Genomic DNA, 21,786 nt, shown 5'->3' with positions numbered 1-21,786 from the left:
AGCCCCAGACCCGGAAGCACGAAACCGGCTCAGACGCCTCAAAGGCTAAGGCACAGCTTTCAAGTCAGGGAACAAACCCGGACCCCTGACTAAAGAAACCGCCGCTCCGGTGAGTAAAGAAAGCACTTTAAAAGCTCATATAAGCCCCGCTCGGCGCTCACGATCCTGGTCGAAGTCTCGCGAGAGCGGCCATGACACCCGCGGCAATTCACCACTACTACGCTCATTGTGTACGCTATGCCAAAAACCTAATTACAGTGTTTCTCAGCGGCTGCTGGTTGCGCATAATACTACAAATCCGGAAAGCAACACTATAAGAGAATCATCATCATGCCCTGACATTTCCATTATATCTGACTTGCCGCTTACTCCCATAAAGATGAGTATCCCCTTCTCATCACAGAGAAACCGCAATTTGAGCGGCATCTCCTCAGATATCCATCAGGACTCTTCTTTACAAGACTCCATATTGGAACAGGGCAATACCCTTCATAACGAGGCATTCACTTCTTCCTCCCCAAAATGCCAAATCTCAGACAATATATTACAAGTATTGACAGAGGTGGAGGCTTCTAATAATAATGCTTCTGAACTCTTCATTAAAAATATGATTTGCCTGCTAGCAAAATCAGTTCAGGCTCAACTTGATGGATATAATGCTAATCTCCAGAATATAGACAATCTTGGCCAAAGAGTAAATCATTTAGAGAATAAAATTGAGGAGATGGTTGTGTCCCATAATCAACTAATTGATGAGCACTATGCTCTGGAAGAAGAGGTATCCTTCCTAAAAGCTAAATTGATTGAACAAGAAGACAGGAATAGGAGGAATAACCTCAAATTCAGAGGCATCCCGAGAGCATCAAAGATAGAGATCTGAACACTTATACGCAGAAAATGCTCCACACATTTCTTCCCGAGGCATCCAAAAACGATCTACTTATAGAACGCATCCACAGACTTCCCAAATCTAAATATGCACCTGAGAAAGCTCCACAAGATGTGATCGCATTTTTCCATTATTATTTAACAAAGGAGGACATTCTCAGAAAGAGCAAACAAGCATCTAGGCTTGCCAAACCATATGACGGTATAAAAATTTTTGCTGATTTTTCTAAGGCCACATTACAAAGAAGATGAGACTTTTATCCCGTCACGTAACACCTGAGGAAAAACAACGTTCTGTATAGATAGGGTTTCCCCACAAAATTACTTGTTAAAAACCATGTTACTTTTGCTTTATCCAACTTGGATAATTCTTCCAGATTTTTCCAAGATCTAGGTCTTCCTCAGATGAAAGATTCAAGCTCCAGCCAAGACAGGAATGACTCTTCGAGACACCCAAAGCGCCTTTCAACCTCTTGGACCACCCAAAAGAAAAAATGAGGACTTTGGTAGGCTACAGCCCTGGTCTTTGGCCTTCTCTTTACCCCCCTAGTGCTAATCGAGTATAGCTCAATCAGCATCATTTCTTTTCAGAAATTGGACTTTCAATTCTTAAAGTATAACTTATGATATCAGTTATTCATTTTCTTGCAGGTACAGGCTATGCAGGTCATCTCTCTTTTTCGAAATATTGTGTTTCTTTTTGGATTTCTGAAAATGATAGTCTAACCCACATTCATCTTTTTTGTCAAGCCAGCAAATGTTATTTGAACTAACAGATCCGAGAAGATCAAAATTCTATTCCAGGATTTCAATAACTCAGACTACATTAATATGGAGTTAAAGGTTTTATCTTTTAATGTAAAACGGGCTAAACAGCCCCTTTAAGAGATTCGCTCTTTGGAGAGAAGCTGTCAATTTAAAGGCGGATGTAGTTTTAATACAAGAGACTCATTTGTTGGAAGCCAACAATGAGAGACTTAAACATAGAAGCTACCCTCAAATTTTCTTCTCTAACAATGAGAGGAAAAAAGCGGGAGTAGCTATTGCCTTCCATAACAGCTGTAGGATCTTAAATACTACATCGAAAGAATATACTCGATATTGTCCTCATAATAAAACATTCACTAGAATTGATCACATTCACCAGCTTTTCACTACTTGACTCCTACACAAAATTTTATACCGGCACAATCACTTGGTCGGACCATGCCCCCATTCTCCTGAAGCTGCGTATCTCTCCGTCAGACAACAGACACTATAACTGGAAATATAGTAAATTTATTGTAGACACCCCAGAAAATTTTAGTTTGGTTAGTCAAACTTTGACAAAATTACTTTAAAGAAAATACCTCTCAAGAGATTACCCCAGAAACGCTTTGGCAAGCACACAAGTGTGTAGTACGGGGATATTTGATCCAGCTCGCATCTATGCTTAAAAAAGCAAGAGAGGCCAAGCTAAAAGCTCTGACAAAAGAGATTGCGGAATTAGAGGGGTTGGCACAAAATAAGAGTTTTGCTAGGCATAGTGAACTTAATTCACTGCGCTTAGAATTGAGAAAAATACTAATCCTCCTACATGAAAAGAAATCTTTATTCACTAGACCAGGTTTCTACACAAATAATAAAACATCTAAAATAATGGCCAATAGACATAAACCAATCAATAGGAAAAAAAGCAGTAAAAAAATTCTCAGATTCCCAACATTTGGAAAAACCCAAAGAAATTGCTGCCGCTTTTGAAAAATATTATGCCAAACTGTATAATCTTAGGAAAAATAATTATTTGACCCCTCCTTCAAAAAAGAATATAGAAAATTTTCTAGACAAGGTAAAACTTAATCTTACCCCAGAACAAAGAGAAATACTGGATTCGCCTTTTACTGAAGCAGAGGTCTTTCTCACCATTAAAAATTTTAAAAATAACAAAGCCCCCGGACCCGATGGTTTCCCCATCGAATATTACAAAAACTTTCAAAAAAAACTTGATTCCTTACTTAAGAGTCCCTAAACTTCATTAGGACTAGAGGAAGTTGTAGTGCGGAAATGCTTAATGCTACGGAGGTAGTCATCCCCAAACCAGATAAATACCCCACCAAAATAGAGAATTAAAGACCAATTTCCGTACTGAACACAGATGCCAAGATATATGCCAAAATGTTGGAAGATAGACTACAAAATTTTCTTCCCCACCTTATCCACTCCAACCAAGCTGGTTTTGTGAGAAACAGACAAACTTGCGATAGCACCAGATGCGTGTTACACTTCATGTTCCTTTGCAGCGAGAGGCGGATTCCCAGTGTTTTCGTTGCCTTGGATGCTGAAAAGGCGTTCGATCGATTGAACTGGGACTTCACCTTTGCAGTCCTTGGGAGAATGGGTTTTGGTCAAGATTTGATCAATAGCATTGGCACTCTATATTCCTGCCCATCGGCTTCGGTTTTGGTTAACAATACCATGTCTGATAGATTTGCCATTACGAATGGCACGAGACAGGGATGCCCTCTGTCTCCTATCATTTTTATTTTAAGTCTTGAGCCTTTGGCTCAGATGATTAGAGATTCGAATGAAGTCAAGGGCATCCGACTGGGGAGTGTGGAGCGTAAGATAAGCATGTATGCGGATGATATCATCCTCACTCTGACCAATCCAGTTGAATCCCTAAAACAAGTTTGGAAAATTATTGAGATATTTGGCTCTGTTTCTTTTTCCAAACTAAACATTAAAAAAAAAAACAATGTTTTATCATTTTATATACCAATTCAGACCAAACGATATTTAAAAAACACCTACCCATTTAACTGGGACTGTAAAGAGATTCCTTATCTTGGCATATGGCTGACAATATACAAAAAATAAGTGAGGTAAACTCAGAACATCTGCTTCAAGCCCTGGATTTGAAATTGAAAGACTTATCCAGGACTCCAGCTACGTGGTTAGGCAGGATAATCCTATACAAAATGCTTTGCCTCCCCAAAATGTTATTTTTTTATAGAAACGTCCCTCTACCCCTTTCCATGCAAACTATAAAAAAATTTACTACACAGATGAACAAGTTTATATGGCAGAGGGACAGGCCCAGAGTGAGGAAAAACACCTTGCTTAAATCTAGAGATAATGGAGGTGTCACACTCCCAGACCTAGAAGATTATTATTTTGCCACCATGGGTGAACTTAACAAATCATGGTTTAAAAACCAAGAAGGTATAGAATGGTCCAGATTAGAATTGGATTTGATGCCTAATCGAGAACCTCTTCTCTATATTTGCCATTTCTTTGTGAATAGGCGGGAGATACAGAACATCTCTAACCAAATTGTTCATGCCTCCATTGCCTGCTGGTCCCATTTATACAAAAAACAATGCAACAATTTCCCCCACTCGGCCATCCCATTGAGAATTCCTTACTTACTCCCAAGTTAGACCCTCCTTGAGGCCTTACTTTGAAAGCTGGGCTAAATCAGATATCACTTATACAGATGACTTATTTGTAAATAATAAATTTATGCCCTTTGAATTGCTTAAAAACAAATATGGTATTGCTAATAAAGAATACATGACATACCGCCTTCTTAAAGGAGAATATATTAGACAAAAAGGAAAGTTTCTACTGGTATATTACTCAACCATACTATATGCAATTTTTTCAATAACCCACCTCCTAGACATAAAAGTTATTTGAAAGCCCTATATACTATTCTAACTAATAATCATACTTTCTTAAATAAGGGCTGTTTTGAAAAATGGGAAGACAATTTACAAATATAAATCTCGATGCTCCAGTGGATAGCCTCTTTTAAAGTCGCAGCTAAGGCCACCAAATGTATGAACATTTTAGAAACACACTTCAAACTCATACATGGGTACTACCTCACCCCAAACAGACTTAAACATTTTATGAAGGACAGCTCAGGTTTGTGTTGGAGGAATTGTGGAATGTCAGCAGACCTGTCTCATTTTTTGGGAGTGCCCCTCTATAAAAACATTCTGGCTCAAGACCTTTAAACTGATCTCAATTCTATGTAACCGCTCTGTTCGTCCCTGTCCTAAGTTGGCTCTACTACTTGTAGGGGTCTACTATTGCAAAAAGGCCAAATTTTTGACAGCTCATATTTTGATGTCGGCATGCTACTTGATCGCGAAGGGTTGGAACAGTACGCGGCCCCCCGACATTAAAACCCTAATCATGCTGGTTGACCAACACTACTCCTATGAGAAGATATATTATATTAATAATCTCTCAATGGAGCTCTTCAGGGACAGATGGAATATCTGGACAGAGCAAAAGTCAAAAATTGATGACACTTTTATGCTTTAAAAGATGACTTATTAACCAACATGTTGTAAATTGCCTTTATTTCTTCCTGTATTGCCTGCCTTGTTTCAGATTAAAATGTTAACATGTGATTTTGTTCTTCAATATTCCACCTGTTGTGGTTTCTATATATGACTATGCAAAGAAAAAAAGCATTTAAAGGTCATGAAGGTATGAAGTAATATCTCCTTGACTATATACACTCACTGGCCACTTTATTAGGTACACCATGCTAGTAAGGGGTTGGACCCCCTTTTGCCTTCAGAACTGCCTCAATTTTTCGTGGCAGAGATTCAACAAGGTGCTGGAAGCATTCCTCAGAGATTTTGGACCATATTGACATGATGGCATCACACAGTTGGCGCAGATTTGTCGGCTGCACATCCCTGATGCGAATCTCCCGTTCCACCACATCCCAAAGATGCTCTATTGGATTGAGATCTGGTGACTGAGGAGGCCATTTGAGTACAGTAAACTCATTGTCATGTTCAAGAAACCAATCTGAGATGATTCGAGCTTTATGACATGGCGCATTATCCTGCTGAAAGTAGCCATCAGATGTTGGGTACATTGTGGTCATAAAAGGGATGGACATGGTCAGCAACAATACTCAGGTAGGCTGTGGCGTTGCAACGATGCTCAATTGGTACCAAGGGGCCCAAAGAGTGCCCAGAAAAAATTCCCCACACCATGACACCACCACCACCAGCCTGAACCGTTGATACAAGGCAGGATGGATCCATGCTTTCATGTTGTTTACGCCAAATTCTGACCCTACCATCCGAATGTTGCAGCAGAAATCGAGACTCATCAGACCAGGCAACGTTTTTCCAATCTTCTACTGTCCAATTTCGATGAGCTTGTGCAAATTGTAGCCTCAGTTTCCTGTTCTTAGCTGAGAGGAGTGGTACCCAGTGTGGTCTTCTGCTGCTGTAGCCCATCTGCCTCAAAGTTCGACGCACTGTGCGTTCAGAGATGCTCTTCTGCCTACCTTGGTTGTAACGGGTGGCAATTTGAGTCACTGTTGCCTTTCTATCAGCTCGAACCAGTCTGCCCATTCTCCTCTGACCTCTGGCATCAACATGGCATTTCCGGCCACAGAACTGCCGCTCACTGGATTTTTTTTCTTTTTCGGACCATTCTCTGTAAACCCTAGAGATGGTTGTGCGTGAAAATCCCAGTAGATCAGCAGTTTCTGAAATTCTCAGACCAGCCCTTCTGGCACCAACAATCATGCCACGTTCAAAGGCACTCAAATCACCTTTCTTCCCCATACTGATGCTCGGTTTGAACTGCAGGAGATTGTCTTGACCATGTCTACATGCCTAAATGCACTGAGTTGCCGCCATGTGATTGGCTGATTAGAAATTAAGTCTTAACACACAGTTGGACAGGTGTACCTAATAAAGTGGCCAGTGAGTGTAGACGTATGTTTATATTTTGTTATGGAAAATCCTTTCAATAAAAATATTGTTTAAGAGAAGTAGTAACTGAGATCTATCAGTTTGGGAAAAGTTTATCAAGCCATTCATAAAGCTTTGGGACTCATCGAATCATAGTCAGAGCCATTATCGACAAATGGCATTAACATGGAACAGTGGTGAAGGTTCTCAAGAGCAACTAAAATTACCCCAAGAGCATAGTGATGACTCGTGCAAAAGTTCGCAAAACACCCCACAACAACAACATTCAAATTACTGCAGACCTTTAATTAAACAACCCTCCGCCGCCCAAAAAAAAGCTTTAACACACAGATCGGGTCCCATATCACTCTGCACTCAATGATACTGTGCCAATGAAACAGTTTCCAGCCAGAAGGGGGAGCCACCCTGCTGTGGAATGCAGGGAGACCTGACCGTGACCTAGATCTATAAGAGAGCCCAGTCACTTACCAACTCTATTTAGGACCTGAAACTCGATTCTTTTAGAAGGTGGGGGAGTCTGCTTTCCTTTGGGGGGGGGGTTTCCTTTGGTCTTACACAGTCCGTTCCGCCAGAACCTCACATCTATAGACCTGAGTGCACACCATTTCCATTTCCTTTGGGGGTGATCAGTAGATCGAGAATAATATATTTAAAAATGGAAATTAACATAAATACTGTATATATTGATCCAGTAGATGGCATGAAATACAAATAAATCCGGAACAATATAAACAAATCAGTATTAACCCTGAGATGAGAATATCAAGGATGTGTAGCCATTAATAAATGATAATATCTTTACTAGTTTTTTAATCCTTTTGTGATTTTTTTAATACAAGAATACTTTATAATTTGTTCATGGCTATACCTCAGGTGTGAACACAGACGATCCATTTACCTTTTTTACATGTACCGTATACCTGTACGGTAACTGCCTGGATACTTTGCCCATTCTGCTTTTCTTGGTGTATAAACATCCACTCTTTACTGTGGTACAGTACTGTATGTACCAGTAAACAGAGGAACAAGAAATATACCGTATACCGTACCGGCATTTTGACCCACAGACATGAATTAAAAAAGAAAGAGCTGTACCGGAGTACAAGACCAAAATCGTGGAGAACTCCCCAGGCACAAATCTTACAGCTTTCTGCAAAGAGAAGATGTTGGATATCCAACTGGTCCAGAAATGGTGAGAAGAGAACATGAAACTCAACCAACAGGTGTGCGAGTAAAATGCCAAGAAGCACAAAAGTGGATCAGGTCAGCATCCATTATTTCCTGGGCTAGAAGACCATATGAGAATGGGTTTCTGACAGGAGAGCAAAGGTTTTGGTTGTGTGCAGGGCTAATATTCAAGAATTTGGCTTTAGAATAACCCCACAATTAGAAATATCCCTAGAAGATTACAAAAGAATTGCAACACTGTCTGGACGGCTTCTCTCAGTGATGTGAACTGTCTCCAAGATCCACAACAATGTTTAAGCTGGAAGATGCTGAAGTTCTTAAATGTCCACTTGTATTCAAGTCCTTTGTTGATTGCATTGACTTCTCAATACCAACTTTCCAACATGATCGCTATGAAACGGCCGTATTTTTGGGCCAAGGATCACAAATGACAATTGATCAGCTGGTGCCTCCACAGTCTGTTATCTCCAGTGGTATAAAAGTGCACGCGTTACTTGTATTTTGGCAATTCATCTGGATGGAACTACAGCCGCACCTCTAATCATTACCAAAGGCAAGAAGGAGAAGCTAGAATGTGCTTCAGATACAGTGGGGCAAAAAAGTATTTAGTCAGTCAGCAATAGTGCAAGTTCCACCACTTAAAAAGATGAGAGGCGTCTGTAATTTACATCATAGGTAGACCTCAACTATGGGAGACAAACTGAGAAAAAAAATCCAGAAAATCACATTGTCTGTTTTTTTTTCATTTTATTTGCATATTATGGTGGAAAATAAGTATTTGGTCAGAAACAAATAATCAAGATTTCTGGCTCTCACAGACCTGTAACTTCTTCTTTAAGAGTCTCCTCTTTCCTCCACTTATTACCTGTAGTAATGGCACCTGTTTAAACTTGTTATCAGTATAAATAGACACCTGTGCACACCCTCAAACAGTCTGACTCCAAACTCCACTATGGTGAAGACCAAAGAGCTGTCAAAGGACACCAGAAACAAAATTGTAGCCCTGCACCAGGCTGGGAAGACTGAATCTGCAATAGCCAACCAGCTTGGAGTGAAGAAATCAACTGTGGGAGCAATAATTAGAAAATGGAAGACATACAAGACCACTGATAATCTCCCTCGATCTGGTGCTCCACGCAAAATCCCACCCCGTGGGGTCAGAATGATCACAAGAACGGTGAGCAAAAATCCCAGAACCACGCGGGGGGACCTAGTGAATGAACTGCAGACAGCTGGGACCAATGTAACAAGGCCTACCATAAGTAACACACTACGCCACCATGGACTCAGATCCTGCAGTGCCAGACGTGTCCCACTGCTTAAGCCTGTACATGTCCGGGCCCATCTGAAGTTTGCTAGAGAGCATTTGGATGATCCAGAGGAGTTTTGGGAGAATGTCCTATGGTCTGATGAAACCAAACTGGAACTGTTTGGTAGGAACACAACTTGTCGTGTTTGGAGGAAAAAGAATACTGAGTTGCATCCATCAAACACCATACCTACTGTAAAGCATGGTGGTGGAAACATCATGCTTTGGGGCTGTTTCTCTGCAAAGGGGCCAGGACGACTGATCCGGGTACATGAAAGAATGAATGGGGCCATGTATCGTGAGATTTTGAGTGCAAACCTCCTTCCATCAGCAAGGGCATTGATGATGAAACGTGGCTGGGTCTTTCAACATGACAATGATCCAAAGAACACCACCAGGGCAACGAAGGAGTGGCTTCGTAAGAAGCATTTCAAGGTCCTGGAGTGGCCTAGCCAGTCTCCAGATCTCAACCCTATAGAAAACCTTTGGAGGGAGTTGAAAGTCCGTGTTGCCAAGCGAAAAGCCAAAAACATCACTGCTCTAGAGGAGATCTGCATGGAGGAATGGGCCAACATACCAACAACAATGTGTGGCAACCTTGTGAAGACTTACAGAAAACGTTTGACCTCTGTCATTGCCAACAAAGGATATATCACAAAGTATTGAGATTAAATTTTGTTTCTGACCAAATACTTATTTTCCACCATAATATGCAAATAAAATGAAAAAAAAACAGACAATGTGATTTTCTGGATTTTTTTTTCTCAGTTTGTCTCCCATAGTTGAGGTCTACCTATGATGTAAATTACAGACGCCTCTCATCTTTTTAAGTGGTGGAACTTGCACTATTGCTGACTAAATACTTTTTTGCCCCACTGTATTTATATTCTTGAAAAGGAAAAAGCCTGGTGCACACAAGCCGTAATAAGGAAATAGGACAATATAATGCCGCCAGTGGCCAAAGAAGCCTGCCAACATGGGATCCAGTCCACACTGCACTATAAACATGAAGAACTTCCTTCATGAGAGAAAAGTAGATAAAATAATGATTCCCATTGAGCGCAAGGCCATCAGACAACTTCAAGACAACAGAATTCCTGTCAGACCAGCTGATAAAGGGGGTATAGTCATTTTAAATACTGTCGATTATGATAAGAAGTCTTTACACCTATTGGGTGATACCCGCACATATAAACTATTAAAGGGAGACCCATCTGAAAGTTACCTCACAGAAATGCAACACCTGATTAAGGCAGGATTAGAAAAAGTTTTTTTTTTTTTTTTTAAATAAACATGAATTTGATTTTATCAATACTACACATCCGAGAGTTCCATACTTTTATTACCTGCCTAAGGTACATAAAGATCCAGTTCATCCAACCGGGAGACCCATAATATCTGCAATAGGAAGCTTAACAGCCAACCTATCTAAGTTTGTAGATTTTCATCTTCAGAATTTAGTTCCTAAGCTCCCGTCTCACCTAAAAGATAGTATCTACATTTTACAAATTTTACAAACAATCCAATGGCAGGACCATTATATTCTAGAAACTCTTGACATCACTTCCCTATATACCATTATTCAACACGAAAACGGGTGTGAAGCAGTTAAGCACTTTATGTCTCAGGATGGAACAACACCGGGTGATCAAATCAACTTTGTTTATATTAACCCACAATTATTTTCGCTATGGGTGGCACTACTACTCCCAGCAGTGGGGCACTGCCATGGGAACCAGGTTCACCCCCAGTTATGCAAATTTATATGTGGGGAAGTGGGAGACTGAAACCATCTATCTTGATGGTGTCATGCAGGCAAACCTGGTCCTATGGCAGTGCTTTATAGATGATATTGTTTTTATATGGTCGGGTGGTCCTATTTTATTATTTGATTTTATTAATGATTTAAATAAAAATTGTTACTTTTTAAAGTTCACAGCTACCACCAGTACAACAAAAATCCACTTTTTAGATTTAAAGATATTTATAGAGGGAAAGAACTCAAATCCAGACATACCATAAACCCACAGATTCCAATAATTATATTTCTTTGGACAGTTGCCATCTTCCAATCTGGCTTATAAATGTTCCCAAAAGCTAACCAAGAATGCAATGCTAGCAGTGTCTTTAGCAATTACCCAACCAACACAGTTTTCCACAACAGACCCATGGAAAGCCCATTAAGATAGTGTTTGCGGGACCAGTAATGACGAGGTATCTGAATCTTGTGATCCTATTACAAGCTTAGGCTCTCCTACCAGTCCCACCAGCCACACTGAGAAGCTTGACACCAACCCATGTCCTAGTATGACCACTACTGCCTCTGACAGCATATTTAAATTAAATATCGAAGAGCCTTACCCTACTGATCCATTTCTGTTCCAAAATCAAACTCTTACTACTGATATAATTAGAGTTCTTCTGGAACATGGCCAATGTCAGCCAGGCTTGAATGACCACTCAGTCCTTTGTGGTACAGTCGCAAAGTGGGAAAATGATGCCCAGTTGAACGACAATGGTTAATTTACTCTCCTAAAACAAACCATCTATATTGTTTCTGCTGCTGGCTATTTGGCAAGAGAGATGAAAAGAAAAAAAAGAGTCTGGGCAGAGTCATGCAAAGGTTTCTCTAACTTCAGAAAAAGCTTTGAAAAAATAGAACAGCATGTGAGATCTAATACTCTCAGAGATGCAGAGAAAACTTTTCTTATAACTAAATACCGCATCAGTCAGGACAGCACGTAATAGAAGGGCTCATTAAAGGTGAAAAGGAGCAGACAGAAAAAAATAGAAAAATAATTCATAGGCTAATAGATGTCACTTTTTTTAGCAAGACAGGGTATTGCATTTCGGGGTCACAGAGTATGCCGGCCTGGGTGACCAAGATGTCAATGAAGGCAATTTATTGGAGCTGCTTAAATTGCTAGCACTGTATGACTGTGCTTGAACATCATCTGAAGAATCCGGCTGGTGGTGTTATGTACCGGAGTTCATAATCACAAAATGAGCCGATTTCTGCTCTGGCCAGTGAAACGATGTGCAGTATCATACAGGATGTAAAAGAAGCACAGTTCTTTTCAGCAATCGTGGATTCAACTATTGATATCAAAAGAACTGTACAATTCTCCTCATCACTGAGATATGTAACAAAAACACCCACCAGAACTTGGTCTTAATGTGAATCTAATGAGAGGCGAAGCTTATGATGGAGCAAGTTCAATGTCAGGTCATTTAATGGGGCTGCACACAGTTTGATTCTGCTAGACGCTGCATGTGTAGTGTGCAGTGTTAAAGTTTTCTTTGGTACACTTGAAATGCTGTATACATTTTTAACATCAAGTTTACCCAGATATACAGTGGGGCAAAAAAGTATTTAGTCAGTCAGCAATAGTGCAAGTTCCACCACTTAAAAAGATGAGAGGCGTCTGTAATTTACATCATACGTAGACCTCAACTATGGGAGACAAACTGAGAAAAAAAAATCCAGAAAATCACATTGTCTGTTTTTTTTTTCATTTTATTTGCATATTATGGTGGAAAATAAGTATTTGGTCAGAAACAAATAATCAAGATTTCTGGCTCTCACAGACCTGTAACTACTTCTTTAAGAGTCTCCTCTTTCCTCCACTCATTACCTGTAGTAATGGCACCTGTTTAAACTTGTTATCAGTATAAAAAGACACATGTGCACACCCTCAAACAGTCTGACTCCAAACTCCACTATGGTGAAGACCAAAGAGCTGTCAAAGGACACCAGAAACAAAATTGTAGCCCTGCACCAGGCTGGGAAGACTGAATCTGCAATAGCCAACCAGCTTGGAGTGAAGAAATCAACTGTGGGAGCAATAATTAGAAAATGGAAGACATACAAGACCACTGATAATCTCCCTCGATCTGGTGCTCCACGCAAAATCCCACCCCGTGGGGTCAGAATGATCACAAGAACGGTGAGCAAAAATCCCAGAACCACGCGGGGGGACCTAGTGAATGAACTGCAGACAGCTGGGACCAATGTAACAAGGCCTACCATAAGTAACACACTACGCCACCATGGACTCAGATCCTGCAGTGCCAGACGTGTCCCACTGCTTAAGCCTGTACATGTCCGGGCCCGTCTGAAGTTTGCTAGAGAGCATTTGGATGATCCAGAGGAGTTTTGGGAGAATGTCCTATGGTCTGATGAAACCAAACTGGAACTGTTTGGTAGAAACACAACTTGTCGTGTTTGGAGGAAAAAGAATACTGAGTTGCATCCATCAAACACCATACCTACTGTAAAGCATGGTGGTGGGAACATCATGCTTTGGGGCTGTTTCTCTGCAAAGGGGCCAGGACGACTGATCCGGGTACATGAAAGAATGAATGGGGCCATGTATCGTGAGATTTTGAGTGCAAACCTCCTTCCATCAGCAAGGGCATTGAAGATGAAACGTGGCTGGGTCTTTCAACATGACAATGATCCAAAGCACACCGCCAGGGCAACGAAGGAGTGGCTTCGTAAGAAGCATTTCAAGGTCCTGGAGTGGCCTAGCCAGTCTCCAGATCTCAACCCTATAGAAAACCTTTGGAGGGAGTTGAAAGTCCGTGTTGCCAAGCGAAAAGCCAAAAACATCACTGCTCTAGAGGAGATCTGCATGGAGGAATGGGCCAACATACCAACAACAGTGTGTGGCAACCTTGTGAAGACTTACAGAAAACGTTTGACCTCTGTCATTGCCAACAAAGGATATATCACAAAGTATTGAGATTAAATTTTGTTTCTGACCAAATACTTATTTTCCACCATAATATGCAAATAAAATGAAAAAAAAAAAAAACAGAATGTGATTTTCTGGATTTTTTTTTCTCAGTTTGTCTCCCATAGTTGAGGTCTACCTATGATGTAAATTACAGACGCCTCTCATCTTTTTAAGTGGTGGAACTTGCACTATTGCTGACTGACTAAATACTTTTTTGCCCCACTGTAAAATTCTTGAGGAAGAGCAGGATGAAATCCTTGAAGAAACAATGTTAACAACTGAAGAGGCTGTCGGATACGCGATGGGCTTCCAGGAAACAGGCGACTGATGCAGTAATACAAAGCCCACCCGTGACTCTTGGGGCTCTGAGATGCATAATTGCACCAGCCCAAAAACTGCTGCTGAAGCAGACGGTCTGCTATTCAAACTAATGCTAGTTTTTTTGGAATATACTCTTCACTGGTGGACACAGACCAAAAAAGACCCCTGTGCAAGATCAGCATATGGGCCCTTACCAGTCCAATAGCTCATCATAATGCAAAATATTACCTACTTTGGAGGTGGTAGTGGGCTGGGCCTCTGTGCAGCGGCACAGGTTGCACCAATGACATGTCCGCCCCTGATACTCTTAAAGAAAGCTTATGTCCTCTCAAACTACCTACAAAAAGAGTCATTGGACATCAATGCAGCTGTACATGTAATTGACGCATGCATGTCACAAATCAGGGCTGAAATCAAATGAGGCTTTTGAAACCCTAGAAAACAATCACACTACCATATATCAAGAAAGAAAAGTTTGTATGAAGAAACAATTTCTTGATGAAATAGCTGAAGATAAGCCAATTGAGGATAGCCGAGCTTGCTTAAAAAGTGAAGTATTTTATCTTATACTAGATGTATTTTGGAGCCAGTTTGAGCAGTTTTTCGGATTTTTGAGAAATTGCCAAATTATTCAAGACCCTGATGTTGCTGACAGTGATTGAACTTGCATGTTTCTACTCAGATGATGTGTCTACAAAACCCAAGGAAGTCTTAGACGAGTTCCTCACTTTCCAGAATATATACAGTGAGCTGTCAATAGAGAGGAAGGTTGACACCACTGACAAATTTGGAAAAGCATGATGCATGTCATTTGCAATTAGAAATGGTAAAATTTTAAGTACACTTTATAGAATTTATCTGATTATTCCTGTTAGTAGTGCAAAAGCAGAGAGAAGCTTCAGCCGTCTGAAACTTATCAAAACACACTTGCGAACATGCATGAATGAGGCCCGACTGTCCAACTTGACCTTGCTTAGTATTGAGAGGGACATTGAAATTGACAAAGACAAGGTGGTTGTCAGATTTGCTCAACTAAAAGGAGAGAAGAATGGCACTGTAAGAAGTGGCTTTTCCTTGTCCACAGTTCAAAGTTTTGGATTTGTTCATCAGTTCTTTTGAAAAAAAAAAAAAATCATTTTTTAGTTATTTTGGAACAACATGGACATTGGGACCCGTTGAAGCGCAAGTGCAGCCTCTGTACATTCCTCCCAAGTCAATGCCTTTTAATCAATAAAGAATTTCCACGATAAGAAAGGATGGCACTCACCCTTCTTTTTCACAGTTCTTACATCCATTAACAACTGGTGTTCCGGGATATCTTAAAGATTCATCCTCAGTTATCCATGCATTTGAAAATTTTATTTGGCAAAAGGAATTCAGTTTTTTTTTTTTTTACTTGTGATGTAAATCATCTTTATTCCTCCTTCTCTTGCCATACACGCGTTAATCCATCACATGGATAACTACAGTGATTACTCTCATAACCTTAAAGCTTTCATTGTCAGATCTACCACATATCTGCTAAGCCATACATTTTTTATGTTTGGTAAACAATTTTTTCTGCAAATTCCTGGAGCCCCTATGGGACTAACTTTTTCTCCTTCACTCGCCATGTTATGTATGGCGTGGTGGGAGGAACAGTTTCTTTCATGATTTAAATCCTTTTTTTAATGATATTTTTTGGTTTGGCAGATATATGGACGATCTGATTTTTGTTTGGGAAGTTACTCTATCAGATTTGTCCTCTTCATTCTAATTTAAATTCCAACTATTTAAATTTATCTTTCACCATTTGTCACATTGGCCGTAATGTTCCATTTTTGAACTTTTTCTGATGGGAAACTCTGCAGTAGGAAAAGTTCACACCACCATTTTCAGGAAAAGAAACCACAGGTAATTCTTTGTTATTTTATGTTGTGGATGACATGATGTGGACACTAAGAGCTATCCCGTACGGGGAATTCAACAGAGTGAAGCGGTTATGTTCAAATGAAAACCTCTTGAATAGCGCAAAATAATTCGTAAAAGGTTACGTGATAGAGGGTATGATCATCGTACAATTCATAAAGCTTTCCATAAAGTGTCCAATAAACCTAGGTTTTCAAATTTAAAGAAAATCTCTTCCAGCTTCCGATAATTCAATTATTACTTTCTCCACACCTTTCAGCCCATAGTTTAATAAAATTAGAGAAATTGTAAAAAAAAAAAAAAAAAAATTGCCTGTTGTGAGCCAGGATGAAAAATTAAAAACACATTCAAAAGGGCTGTCAATACGTTGCCCATAGAAGCACTAGTTTAGTTAACCATTTATCACCCAGCCTTTTTAAACAAAATCCTGGAACATCATCATGGTTCACCACCAGTTTTTTTTTTCAGTGTCCTGGGTCTAGGTGCAATGTATGTGATGTAATGGATAGAACCAAGTCAATGTTCTGAGAAAACACGTTATATGAAAAAATTGTTTCTTTTATTAACTGTGATTCTCAGTATATTGTATATTGCATTTGCTGCATCAAATGCAGAATTCAATATATTGGCTGTACTATACGAAAGATTAAAAAAAAAAAAAAAAATAGCCGAACAATTGAATATTGAAATTAAAAATACAGCGCATTCTGGAGCAGCAATAGATTTTATAAATGCGCATCAAGGTGATACAAGTTCATTTTCTTTTTATGGTTTGGAGAAAGTTCAAGCCCCCATTCGAGGTGGTAACAGACATAAATCTTTAACAATATGTGAAGCATTTTGGATACTCAAATTAGATACAGAATTTCCTAAAAGGCATGAACTCTAGAAACGATCTATATTACATTTCCTGAGGTATTTTGTATGTAAATTTATGACTGTTTCTCCTGCTATCGTTTGTATTTAATTGTTTGCATTTTCAGATTGGTTGTAACACTATTCTGTGTATTCTGATTTTAATATGCCTATGACTAAGGGCGCTTTCAGTGCACCAGAAACGCGTCAGGTTTCTTCACATTTTAAATATGGCTTGGTAGCCAAATAAAGTTTTGCTTTTTTATACAGGTTTGTTGTGCTGGATTTATTTTTACTTTTTACTTGGATGTCTGCTGTTTTCACCAGCGAAAACGTGCACCCACCTGTTCTAGATTGGACCCAGCCCAGTGTGGTTTGCATGTGGAGTACATCTGGAAGCTCCAAAATCTCCTCCTAAAAACATGAATAATTTCCTTCATGACAGAAAAGTAGTAGACAAAATGATTCCCGTAGGAATAACTGCCCATCTCCAGACTCTAGATAATGCGATAAATATGCCAACCAAGGACCATTTCTTATGGAAATTAATGGCTACATGATTAGAATGAAGAGAAATCAGCGTGGCAACTTTGTGAAACCTACACTGAAAGGTTGTGACTTGGGTTAATTTATGGGAGAAAAAAAAAAATCACTGACCATTGTGGTGCCATTGCTCTACAAGCAGCCTACTTGGACAAGAGGCGCTCTGTCACCTGCCATTTTTGGATCTGTCAGATTCTGGATTCTTTGACATAGACTTTTTTCCTTTCAGGCCATCAGGGGTCAATATCACTTTTGCCCCCGGTGGCCGCTGGTGTTCCCACGTGTTTAGTCTGCTGGTGGAGACCACTCCCGCCTTCCTATATAAGGTCACCTTGTACACCAGCTGACTGTTGGTAATAAAAGGTCAAACCAACCTTTGAGAAGAAAAGAGCTATCTGGAGCTGGGCTTTTTGCAGCCTATCTGGAGCAGTGGTGATTCTGCTGAAAGAGTTCGGGTGCCTTACTCTGCTGCCTTGGAGCATTGGCAGCAGAGAAAGCTGTTGTTTATTTTTCCCTATCCATTATTTTCCCTTGTGTTGTATTAGTGCAGTGGTGGGACCAGTGTCTGCACTTACTAATTCCCTACTGAGGGATAGGTGCAGGGCGAGTGAGACCTGAGGTATCCTGGTCGGCGACGGTTTGAAAGAAGCCATATAGGGACGTCAGGCTAGTTCACGGACAGCGCCTCTGGAGAGTGCAGGAGATGTCCCTTTCCCCGTTCCCTATTGCAGGGCCCACCGTTGTAATTGTGTCCCTGGTGTCCCCTTGTCTGTCTTGGTTGTTTTGGTGACCAACTGATCTTCGGGTTGGGTCACGCAGGGCCAAGTCACATCGTGACACTCATTTAAGGAAAGCACTATTGCTAGACATGAGGAATTGGGGCCAATGAGTAAAGGCAATAGCTACAAGAAATTCATCACATTCAGGATTTAGAAAGTTATGACGTTACAAAAGATGACAATATGATGGACAAAATGTTGATTTTTGTTCATGACTATCGGTTAATGTAAATGGATGGACAGTCACACTCAGAATAATCTTTGCAAAAGAGTCTTTGAAGAAAATTTTATGATTTTTTAATTCATGTGAGATTTTTCCAATAAATCAAAAAATGAAACACCGCAAACAAAAAAGAAATATTCCAAAGGTGAGTATTATATGGTTACGTTTCGCCCTAATCCTAGGTCTTTCTCAACCATATAATACTCACCTTTGAAATATTTTTTTTTGTTTGCGGTATTTCATTTTTCTTCAAAGACTCTTTTGCAAAGATTTTCTGAGTGCGACTGTCCATCCATTTACTGTTGTCTGTGGTCTATCCTCTATCGGTTAATGTAGATTGTTGTACATGGGAAAGGGAAATTCTGTAGGATCTCAAGAAATTCATGATGGAATTCAGGGTTTGTAAAGTTAGAATGATCCACAATGTGATGACATGATTATATTTGAATAAATGTAAATCTTTAGTTAAAGAATAAATGTGGATTTTTCATGGAAAAATAAGACATCCCCAGAAAATAAGCCCTAGAACATTTTATGGACCAAAAAATGTAAGATCCAGTCTAATTTTTAGGGAACCTGTATTTAGCTCATCAGTACTAATACTTCAATATAATATATGAAATTAGCAGGAAACAAAATAAAGAGAAAAAAAAAAAAAAAATTGTAAAAATACTGACATTAAATTTTTACCATCTGGTATATTTATCATGACACAGCAACTACTCTGGCAAATCTGTGACCTCTTAAAAACATTAGCATTTTGAGAACTCAAACATCTAGGAATGTGTACTTGGTATTACAGAGCATTTTAATAGATTTTACTGTATTTAGAAGCTAAATGGTAAATCTAAGGATTTATTCACTTTTCCTTAGGGATACTGAAGCCTGCACTGCCCAGAAGGGAGACCGCAGGGAAGAGGACTGAAGACTATAAGTGGATGAGACTGACCAAGAGGAAGATTAGTGAGCTGGATGACAGCTGGACTACAAGATGAATATCAAAATTATGAAACTGTCTAGAACTAGTATACTGATTGTATACCAATAGTCATTTTATTCCTATAGCCATCTAATTATCTTTTTCAGAGCAAGATCACCTCTCCCCAGCTCAAGATAACGAGGTCCCAGAGAGGATGGTGCAGGAAAGGAGACTAAAGGCACCGAGTGTAGTCACTGTTTGAGGGTTTTTATTTCATTTTCCAATAACTGTCACACTGTTTGATCTCATAAGGTTGTAACTGTAGTCTTTTTTAGGGCATGAAGATCCAACAACCAGAACGAGAGACACTGCCAAAATGTGTTCCAGTGGTCACCCTATGTCGCCTACACTCTGCCCAACCATGTACCAGTTGTCCTATGTCACCTGGATGAAAAAGGAAGAATTTAGATTTCTCCTATACCATTATAATTAGTCCTATTCTTACCCATCTATCATATAAGGAATAAACTACAGCATGCCAAGGTAAAAGTTCAATCAACCCAGGGTTTTTTATTCCATGATGGAGGATACATGTTATGATGTTTCAGCGCCTCACAGCAATCTCATGCTTGTGACATCACACAACTTGCACCGTTCTGTACATAATTTTTTCCTCTTGTATGATCGAATAAAATTACTAGATATTACTTTATCATTGGGTACTAAAGGTTATCCCTTTTGTCCTCTATTAGGAGTCCTGATGTTACCACCTGCATGCTGGCACCATTTCTGTTTAATGGTTTTGCTGTTCTATTCCTGTGACTTATAATCTTAAATATGCTAAAAGAAAACAAACCTTGATGGCAATGTTCTAGAGCAGTTTCTGCTCAGACTGCTCTTGGTAATCCAGTGATGCTCTGTTATCTGTAGAACTGATCTCAATGGACAGCTTTGCTCTGTCTACTGAACAGTTTTGTTCAATCTGCTTTTCTCTAGTCACCTTCCGCGACAGCCACCTTGGAGGAACACAAAGAGGTTAAATAACCCTCCCCTTCCTGCTACCTCAGTGTTTTTCCTGTCCCCTATCGAGGCATGAAGAGGTCACAAGGGGCTGCCGGGGCCAGTGAGCGGAGCCCCTATATACTTACAAAGCTGGGCAGCCGAGGTCAGGGGTTCACCTCTCCTCCTCCAGGTGCTGCTCCCGTCTCCACTGCGGTGTGACTCGGGACATGGCCGCCCCTCCCGCGCCCTCCGGGGTAAAGCGGGGCGGTACGGTGCCTGCCGGGGTCCTGCAAAGCTCCCCGGCTTCCTCCTTCGTCCCAGCGCCACACTGGAGCCAGGGCGCGCACGTCAGAGGGGGCGGGCAGTCGATCGGAAGTGGCAGTGACGCGCACTTCCGGTTTGCGGCCTCCGGCGTCCTAGGGAGGGGAAACGCGCACCGGCTCCCGGGGAGACCCGGGAAACGATCACAATGGCGGCGGGGGTCGAGCATATCCTCCCCAGGGACAAGGGAGGAGCACCAGGAATGCACGCCCCAATCACCCTTAAAAGGGTGCAGCAGCTCCAGGTAAGCGCAGAGTGTGTGTGCAGAATGGACGGTGAGAAGCCCTCAACTGCAGCGTCTGCGGAGCCCAGTGTTCCCCCTTCTACAGTGAGTAGCGGGGCCGGTCCCTTGCCTGTCAGACGAACCAGTGGCACACGTCTGAGAAAGCTTTCTCTTCTATTGCAGGAAGACAAAGCCTCTGCCCCTAAAAACCCCCGCAAGTGTGGTATATGTGGTGCCAGGTTTCCTTCTGACTACAGAAAGAAGTTATGCCAGCCGTGTACGCAAAATATACTGCGTACTGAGCAACCCTCCCTGTTTGACAGCATAAAGACTCATTAGACAGGAGGTTCAGACCTCCATAGCAGCCCAAACCCCGGCCCAGGGCCCTGCCCCAAAAAAGAGGAAGAGGGCACCTATAGAAGCCGACTCAGACTCAGGAGAGGTCCGTTCCTCAGGGTTAGAGGAGATTTGGGAAGATGAGGGCTCCACGTCCACCTCCAGTCATGATACAAAAAAAATTACTATTTCTCCTCGGAGGATATGGAGGAGTTAGTTTCCATGGTAAGAAATACCATGGGATTGGAGGAGGAGGCGGTTCGGCTCTCAGTCCAGGATGAGATGTTTGGAAGGTTGAAACCCAGAGGTAGAAAGGGTTTCCCGGTTCATGAGGTTATACAGGATTTAATAGCTCAGGAGTGGTCCTCCCCCAAGAAAGCACTTACGGTACCCTCTGAGCTAAAAATCGGTTCCCCCTAGAAGGAGATAGGGATCTCCCAAATGGAACTAAGGTAGACGTCCAAGTGTCTAAAGTCACTAAAAAGACGTCCTTGCCC

Source organism: Dendrobates tinctorius, unplaced genomic scaffold, assembly GCF_039654945.1.
Source record: "Dendrobates tinctorius isolate UK_male_01 unplaced genomic scaffold, ASM3965494v1 ptg000215l, whole genome shotgun sequence".
Lineage (NCBI taxonomy): Eukaryota > Metazoa > Chordata > Amphibia > Anura > Dendrobatidae > Dendrobates > Dendrobates tinctorius.
The sequence above is the reverse complement of the archived record's forward strand: the minus strand, read 5'-3'. Positions refer to the sequence as shown.